Source organism: Arvicanthis niloticus, chromosome 6, assembly GCF_011762505.2.
Source record: "Arvicanthis niloticus isolate mArvNil1 chromosome 6, mArvNil1.pat.X, whole genome shotgun sequence".
NCBI classification, from domain to species: Eukaryota; Metazoa; Chordata; class Mammalia; order Rodentia; family Muridae; genus Arvicanthis; species Arvicanthis niloticus.
The window spans coordinates 37,276,317-37,285,482 of record NC_047663.1 but is presented as its reverse complement, the minus strand read 5'-3'; the positions used below and the strand labels follow the sequence as shown (position 1 = coordinate 37,285,482).

At 51.0% G+C, this 9,166-nt stretch overlaps 1 long non-coding RNA gene across 2 annotated transcripts; it reads left to right on the top strand.

Annotated features, from left to right (window-relative positions):
- Window positions 1-421: 421 nt before the first annotated feature.
- Window positions 422-8,913, top strand: LOC143442719 (uncharacterized). 2 transcript variants are annotated; one of them, XR_013111128.1, is made up of 2 exons: window positions 422-598; window positions 8,613-8,913. It is a non-coding gene; the product is annotated as an uncharacterized LOC143442719 (long non-coding RNA). The 2 variants fall into 2 exon arrangements; XR_013111127.1 differs by having other exon boundaries at window positions 5,928-8,913.
- The last annotated feature ends 253 nt before the right edge of the window (window positions 8,914-9,166 follow it).

Sequence of the window (9,166 nt, the reverse complement as noted above, 5' to 3'; positions counted from 1 at the left end):
CAGCAGGGCTCTCCCCAGAAGTTTCATCCCAAAGGAAGAAAAAGCATCAAATCAGACCCATAGACCTGTACTTTAAAATTTCATTTATTTGTGTTGTGTATGTGTATGGTGGCTGTGGAGGCCAAAGGACAATCCTCTGAGAACTTTCCAGCCTTCTTTCACGTGGGTTGGGGGATGGAACTCAGGCTGACAGGCTTGGCTACTGTGAGCACCTTCACCTGCTGAGCCATTCCTCCAAGCCCAGCAGTTCTATGTTTTTTTTTTTTAAACACAAAGAACAAACATCAACTGTTAAACCCAGGTCTTCGGGCACAAAAGCAAGGTTTACTGTATGCTGACAATTCCCATTCCACCCCACTGGGATCCAAGCTCTTAAGGGTTTAATGATCAGGGTTCTCAGCCTTCCCCCCCACAACCCCGCCCCTCGCCAGCCTGTGTGGCCTTCATCAAGTCACTGAACTTCTTGAGCCTCGGTTTCTACATCTGCACTGTGAAAATGAGGAAGATCCGCTTTGTGGGCTCCTGTATACCGTACGAGATCTGTCTACTAGACAAGGAGGTACCTGCGGCCACCTTTGTCAAGGAGACCCTCCCAAGGGTACATGGTTTGAATTTTAACCTCGGGGGGGGGGGGCTTTCTTAAGCTGCTTTAGAAGGTTTGGGTTGGTAGGAAGGTGAAGGGAGCCCCGCAACCCTAGAGTAGGCTGGGTGGGGAGGGGGAAGGGGGAACTGCCCGCTGCGCAGGGGCTATAGCAGGAGCTCTGTCCTCGCCAGCCCCAGGCTTGGGGGGGGGGAGGGCCGGGCAGCCGCCTCCGGCTCACCTCCTGACGGTGAAATGTGGTCATTTACCTTCACGCTCCAGTGCGGGCACCTAAATCACTGTCTGTACGCCCGCGCTCAAGGTTGCTCTCCAGCCAGCAGGCGACAAAGCGGCCGCCACCGCCCGGGGGAGAGGGGGTGGGTGTCAGGGGACATAGCCAGCCACACGCTGCACAACTGCGCCCTCTCCCTTCCCTCCCTCCGGCTTCCTTCTTTTGCCCCCAAGGACCTCATCTCTGAAAACAGGAGCTCCAGGATCTCTGGAAGAGGTCCTGGGGCCCCTTTGAGAGAGGCATCCACTCTAGCCATTTCAGACTTGGGGCCTGTGCCAAACTACAAGAAGAACATTGTACCGCGCGGCGTTTCTAACCAAGGGACTCCCCTGGGGCTCCCGCTCACAATGCATGGCTGTGTGGGTTTAAAAGTGCTAATTTGCAGAAGGTAAACACTGACTGGTTCTTGCCACCCTGTTTCCTGTGGTTCTTCAATGGCCTGATTCCCTTCCTATCTCCCTTTCCCTCCCTGCTCTTTTCTGGCTTCTCCCTCAGGGACTTCTCCTCTTCCCCCCCCCCCCCCCCCCCCGTCATTTGAGGGGACATTTGACTGCAGAAAGTCACCGGGCAGAAGTGTGAAAGCGAGCAGGGGAGGACACCTGAGGTGGGCAGCAGGGCTCTGAATTCTGCACACCCTCTCCATGCACAGAGCCTACCAGCTGATCAAATATGTACTCTCTTATTTCTGTGTCCTTTGTGGGGGGGGCAGTGTCTCCCCATGTGACAGGGTCCCCCTCTAGGCTAGGACCTGTTTTTCCTCCTCAGGCAAAGGAACCCTTGAAGCAGATGTCTTCATCCTTTTAGACTGGGGTTGAGGAGCTCCATCTTCAGACCAGGAGCCCCCCACCCCGACCTAATGACCACACCAGTGTTCTTCCCCATAGCTGCAGGTCCTGTCCACTCACTCCCAGCCACTGTGGATCTGCAAACCGTTGGATCTGGGTACAACTCTAGGATTCATAGCTCTTTGGACAATCCACCTGACCCCTAGGTGTACTCAAGGTCTTGTGAGGCCCCAATGACATGGCATTAGTTAGTCATGGGCCTGGGTTATAATAGTGGGATATAGTAAGTGCTCAATAAATGCCGATCTTCCTCTTGTGAAACAGAAGTACTGTGTGAGACTCCTCGTCCAGCTTGGGCCAAGGAGACAGAGGGGAGGCTGAGTCAGAGAGGAGTGCCCATAATCTACCCCCTCTCATTCCCATCAAGCCACTGGGTAGTAGCCTCCTTCGTTAGGGAATGGGGCGGTGGCAAGGAGTTAAATGTATTAAGCAATTTACAATTAATATAGAAGTCATTCCAGAGATAGCTACTAGAAAGAGTACAACAGGGCAATTAACCCACTAATACACTAGGCTATTACATCGCTATGTCTCTTATTTTAGCCCGAGGTGATTTGAAACGCATTGGATTAGAGGATATTACAGGAGATAGCATGAAAAATAGCTTAATGTAATGAGCCATCCCGTGATGTCTGCTATTAAAGATGATTTGCAGTTGAAAACTACAACATACAGTAGTTCAGCTATTTGAGGACCGACAGGGTGGGGGCTGGGGCTGTGTAGTTAACCCTTCCCTCTTTCCCGCTGCCCCACCCCCCACCGAGTCCTCCACCACCCTCGCACCAAGATTATCAAGTGCATCTTATTAGGGACACAATAGCTTCATTGGGAGATGGGAGATTGAGGCCTGGGGTTGATAAAGAACCAATAATCTGCTAATAACCTTTAAAAAATAGATTCCCCCAGGGAGCCGCACTAATGGGCTGAGGCTGGGGAGAGAGGTTGATTGGCAACTGGGAGGCTGATGGGGAACGAGGTATGGGTTAGGGTGGGGGTAGAAGAGGTTGAGATGCCCCGGCCACTTCCCAAGTGAGAAACAGGGAGAAGTGGGTATGGATTGACACTTAGGACCATGCCTAGGTGTGTGGGCAGCAATCATGCCATACAGGAACCCCGGATGGCACAGCCAGCCTTTGTGCAGTATACCGTGTGCAAGGGGCATTTCATATGCACCCGGTCTCTGGACTGGACTTCACAAGCATTCCAAGAGGCAGGGAAAATGACACCCCCACTGCATGGTAAGGTACCTGAGCTCAGGAAAGCATGTGACTTACCCAGGGTAACTCAGCTAGTTGTATTTTAGAAAGCGGGGGAGGGGGACTGGGGGCAAGAGGGAGGGAAGTGAAGATGGGTGGAGTTGGGGAGGGCTAATGATTTTTCACTCAAAGTCTATGCCTGCTGCTTTGTGTAAAACTGGAGCTGCGACTGCCTTTTGCCAATAACTTTGCCTGCCTCTCCACCCAGAGGTCTTTGCCTGTGTTTTCCATCTGAAGTTCTGTGGTTTTGTTTTATGGTCTCAGATCCATTTTTCATTAATTGTTATGTGTGTGGTAGGAGGTTTGACATGTGTTGGTTTCAGTTAAAACAGACATTTGCATGGCCATGTGTGTGTGTGGAGTAAGGATCACATATGTGCTGGCTGCCATACAGAGTGGCCTTCCGATGACACAGCCTTAAAGGCAGGACAAATCCAGAGAGTCCTATCTTGAAGGGGAAGGGACATGCAGCAGGATGGGAGGCAGAAGGGGTGTCACCTGCCGGTAGGAGTGGGCATCTGTGTATGTATGTATATCACACATGTGTATGCCAATGTGTATGCACTGAGTATGTATGTTAGCCTTTGTGTCTGAGTGCGGACATGCCCTACTGGGCATGTGTCAGGCTATGTGTGTGTTCACAGTGTAGGTGTCTTCAGGTGTCTTTGGTTGTGGTCAGCCTTCATGGCTGAGTCTGTGTACAGTCTCTCTCTCTCTCTCTCTCTCTCTCTCTCTCTCTCTCTCTCTCTCTCTCTCTGTGTGTGTGTGTGTGTGTGTGTGTGTGTGTGACTGAGTACAGCTCCATGTGTGCAGATCACTGTCCTACATGTTGCTGTGTGACTGTGCCCCCTGGTGCTGCCAACACCGCCCACCAGCATCTGCAGGGCCAGCCACAAACCACCCCTGTGCCCCCCTTCACCACTGTCTTTTATCATCCTTCACTGAAAAAGGGAGCCCAGGAGGACGGTGATAAATAAGGGCCACTTAAAATATGAGATGGCCACTCTGACTTTGGGGAATATTTCTTCTGTGGCGCAGCTGGTGCCGCCTCTGCCCTTGTGGGAAGAGGTCCCAGGGGCCGCCAGCCCCTGCCAGCTTCTTCAGGCTCCTGTGCCTCTTCCCAACTACCCCTCCCCCTTCTGGACCTGCCAATTCTAGTCCAAGAGGCCTGAGGAGGCCTCAGGAGGAAGCAGAAGAAATGGCTGAGGCCAAATGGGCAGACTGGGTGAGGCAGGCCCTAGGTTACCCCTTTCACCAGTTCAAGGAAGGTTGGCTTTTAGGTAGAGGCTTCCAGGCCTCAGGAGAGGCCAGCCTCACAGGGTCCCTTCTAACCTTCTGCCTTTCCAACTAGATATATGGAGGGAGTTTAGGGGTCCAGGGAGCTGAGACACTGGGGACACAGGCACATGACCACACACAACCCAGTCACACAACTTTGAGTTCCTATAATGGGTCAAGCCCCAAGAGAAAGGCGGGAAAACACATCAGCTGTAGACACGGTAGTGCACAGCACCACACAGACACCGCACACATGACAGCTGCTATAGAGACACATTCAGGCGTGCAAAGACTTAACAACTGTGAGCACTCTGAAGAGAACAAGAAAAAGCAGAGAGGGAGCTGGGAAAGATATGTGTGAAAAGCGAATCGGCACCTAAGGGAGATCAGGGAAGGGTGGCTCCATGTGGAGGGTCAGTGTTCACCACACGGAGGGTAAGAGAAAGCCAAAGTCCAGTCTGTGTTGGGCTTACCAAGCTCTGCCCTTGTAAGAGGCTGTGTTCATAGAAAGTAGCATCCCGCATAGCTGAATCTCTTCCAAAGATTCCTCTTCCCCTGGTTCCTTCTGAATGACCCAGAACAAACCGAAGGACACTTCAGCTATGTCTGTAAGACACAATTTCCTTAGAGGGCCAGTGAGATGGTGCAGTGGTTTAAAAGCGCTTGCTGCCAAGCCCGATTACCTGAGTTCAAGCCCCGAGACCCACAACTCCTACAAATTGTCCTCTGATCTCCACGGGCACCCCACAGCACAAACTTATCCATATAAATAAATAAATAGAAATAAAATTTTAAAACAGTATTTCCTTAGAAAATTAAAAAAAGAAAGTGCTGGATGTGGTGGGGCATAGCTGTTCTCCCAGCACCTGGGGAATAGAGGCAGATGGGTCAGAAGTTCAATGCCAGCCTCTGCCAGAAAAACAAGAAAGAAAGAAGAAATGGGGAAAGAAAGCAAGGGAGGGAAGTGGAAAGGGGGGAGGAAGGGAAGGGTGGAGTGAAGTTCACAGACTTCTAGTCAAAGAGCCCGTCACTGTTACTGCTAGTTGAGTGTTCCCTGCTCTCATTGGCAGTGAACCTGGGAGAATGGAGCCTAAAAAAGAAGCAGACCAAAGTCTTACGCAGCAGCTAGCTTTATTCAGGGCACCAGACACTTTATACTCGGAGAATTACGGGTCATATAAGTGTCCAATCACAAGGATAAGCTGCATGTGGTAAAACCAGGTACATTTCCCATTTAAGCAAATACCAATAGCCAGTTGTAATGAATTACCTAAGACAAACTCACTCCTATCTGCTTCTCCTGAGAGGGGCATGAAAGCACATTCCATGAACAATTGTGTGTTTTCAAAGACACTGAAGTCACAGGTCTGTTTGTCTGTCTGTCTGTTTGCTTGTTGGTTGGTTGGTAGGAGTTTTCTTAGAAGCACTCAAAAATCATACTCAACTCCATTCTTGGACCCTGTTCCAAGAATTGAGATTCCAAGACTAATCTGGGACAGCCTGGAGGTGGAGACTCTGTGTGTTTGCATGCATGTGTGGGAGCATGTGTGAAGTACATGTGTGTGAGTACGTGTGTGTGTGTGTGTGTGTGTGTGTGTGTGTGTTCCCTTCATTCAGGTGTGTGTGTTCCCTTCATTCATACATCCCACTGTGTCCCATGTCCCATCCCATCCCAGGTGGCCAAGGACCTGTCATATCTCATCTCTTCCTCCAAGGACTTGTGATGGGGCTGGGTAAGCTGGAGATCACCTGAGCAGACTTTTCTGCCTCAGTTGCCCTCCCAGGCTCTGTCAGCCATCAACCATCGTACGATCACACCTGCATCACCATGCCCTTCCAACACAGTACCATGTCCTACACAGCATGGAAGAGAAAGGACAGAGTGCAGCTACCTCACTTTCTAAGGATGCCAGACCCCCAAGTTCCTCCAGGTGGGGCCCCAGGACCTGCCACACCACCCCTGGAGCTTCTGACCCCCCAAGGACTTCCCCCAACTCCTGTCCTCCTTACACATCCTCCAGGTCCCCGAACACCTTTCCAATATGTCTGCCTGACAAAAAGGAAGCCTCTGGGTTCCTCCTCCTTGACCCCTGACCTCTTTTCCCAACTGTGTGTCCCAAGCCCTGGCTCTATTATTTAGAGCTCACAAGAATCCTTTGAGATAAGTTGTTTTGTGTTATGAAAGGATCTCGATGTTTTAGCCCAGGCTGCCTTTGAACTCTCCATCCCAGCTACCTAAGCTAAGGTGAGTTTTAACTGTGAATCACCAGCTGTGAGATGCAGAAAACTTCAAGTTGTAACTAATACAGCCTCTATTTATCATGAAGACACAAGAAAGGCCTTAACCTCACACACCATGCTTCCTGCTGTCGTACCAACCCTCCCCTTGACATTTCACCCTAACTAACCCTCTCAATCTGGACTCTGTCTGTTGGTAGTTCTGCAGCTTCCTGCTCCCACACCACGCTAGAGGAGCTGCGTTCTCATCCAGTCTTATACCTACCAATGAGGACTATTCAATTTTCACAGATGGGAAATTGAGACTCACAGAGGGGAGTAATTTGTCCAAGCCCCACATCCTGGGTAAGGCAGACCCAAGTCTCACACTGTGCCTCCAGACTCCTCCTTACTTGTTCTTTGGCCAGTTGGGTGGTAATATGGATTCTGTGCTCTGGCTTGTAGCCAGGAGCCAGCAACAGGCCTGCCACCCCAGGCCCAGCAGAAAGAGATGAAAGGAGTCTAGGCGGAGCACTCAGACCACAAGCAGACAAAGAGGGAGGAGTACTGGGGTCGAGGACTTGGCGGTCCCTATCCTCCCAGGAGCTCTAGGCCTATTGTCCCCACAAGTGCCCTCAGATTGTCAGAGCCAGGGCCTCATCTGGCCCTCAGAATATATGGCCACAGAATAATATGACAGCTGGGGGAGGAGGGGTGGGAGTCTGAGGTGGAGGGGAGAATGAAGAAGGCTCACACAGCCCCCAGAAGAAAACTTAATAGTCTGGGGGCTCCCTTGGGTCCTTCTCATTAAAAAAAAAAAAAATCTCTATTTAAATGCAAATTTGAGCCTGAGCTGCAGTGGGTTGGCAGGAGGCAGAGAGACATCCAGGCGCTGAGTTTGCACACCCAGACTTCGGGTCCTGCTTCTCAATCTTGTCTGGAGAGCTGGGTCCTGAACCTGAACCAGTCACCCCCAGTCATGGGAAAGCCCCTTCATGGAACCTTTTCCACCTCGGCTGCTTTCTGTGTCCATCAGTTTGTCTGTCTGTGGGTCTGTCTCTACCACCCACTTGCACATACTAACTCATACTCTGACCTTTCCATAGAAATGTTGGGCACATAACACAGTGCACATCAGACTCCATGTTTCTGGTGGGCTTTTGTTGTTGGGGTGTAGGGAGGCTTGTTTCTCTTTAAGTGAGAGGAAGAACCTGAAGTTGGGTGAATAGGGAAGTGAAGGAAAACCTAGGGACAGCCAGGGGAGAATGCGATCAAACTATACTGTATAGAAAGTTCTCAAAAACAGTAAAAACATTTTTAAGAAGTGTGGGGCATAGGCTGAAGGTCCTAGGCCTCGGTGTTAGCTTCTGTCTACCTAGAGCTGGGAGAATGGGCTCCCTGGCCCTAGGCCACTTCCTTTCCATCACCCCTTGCTCTATGGGAAGAATTGAAACCTGGGGAGGCAATGCAGGACCTGGCGGTGGCAAGTGTGTCTCCAAATTTGAAACCTTCCGTGGGGGTCAGGGAGAAGATTTCAAAGCAGACAAGGAGGACTACAAACATGATCTTCAAATCAGGAAAGAACTAAGACTTGGGCTGAGGACAAACTGTCACATCAAGGTACACCCCAGTCAGCGTCACTTTAGGAAAAGCAGACAAGGATGAGGGTACAGGGGATTGTGTCTGAGACTTCCCCCACCCCCGACCTGGCCCTCCTTGCATCCCATGAAAGTGGTGGATCCCAACTCCACCACTATGTTGCAGCCCTGGCTCTCCAAACCCATTACCTCCAGGAATAATTATGTGGGTGATGTGCCAGCCCTGTAGAGCTCTTCAGCGGTATTAACTCGGGATGAGATGGGCAGGGAAGGTTGCCCTTGGTTACCACCATGTGGCTCCCCACCATTGAAGGTGTTCATCCAGGAGAAGTGAGCAGCAAGAGGCTTCATACATACATCTATGGCACCAATACAAGCACATGCTTAAACTTAATCATCCCTCTCCATTTATGCCTTGCCAAGGAAACTGAGTCAAGAGCCTCCCCCTAGGTGAACACAGGAGTGTCTCATAGTTGAGAATTCCAACATTCCCTGCAAGACTGCCTTCTCTCAGCCTCATTCCTCATCCTTCCTGATTCTCCACAGCCCCAATCCTCCCTAGCCTTTCCTGGTCGCACACTATGACCCAGGTTGGAGGAAGAGTAGGCACCGGAGATGCCCGTTGAGATTGAGCAGAGGCCAGCTGCCTCATGAGAAGCTGAGAGAAGCATGGGGAAGAACCAGAAGGAAAGCATCAGAAGAGAGGATTGGCAGATTCTCTGTCAAGAGAGCAGGACTCCAGGATGGACGAGAGCTGCCTCAGTTCGAAGTCATAGCTGAGGGGAGAAGCTTACAAGCCCTGGATTCAAGCTGGGGGTAGAACAAATAAAATTAGCCTGCAGCTCCCCTGTGATGTGTCTGTGTGACTGTATATGGGTCGAGTCACATTTGTACTGTGTGTGTGCAGAAGAGCCAGGCAGGAGCCATCCTTTTAAGGTGGTTGAGGATCAGAAGCCAGGGAGAGTTGAGCCTCTCCTGGGGCTGTCCTCAGACACATACACACACACACACACACACACACACACACAGCTGTGCCAAGCCCAGCTCCTTTTCTGAGGACCTCACTGAAGGTTCTGCTGCATCGACAGGAGGTAGCCCTT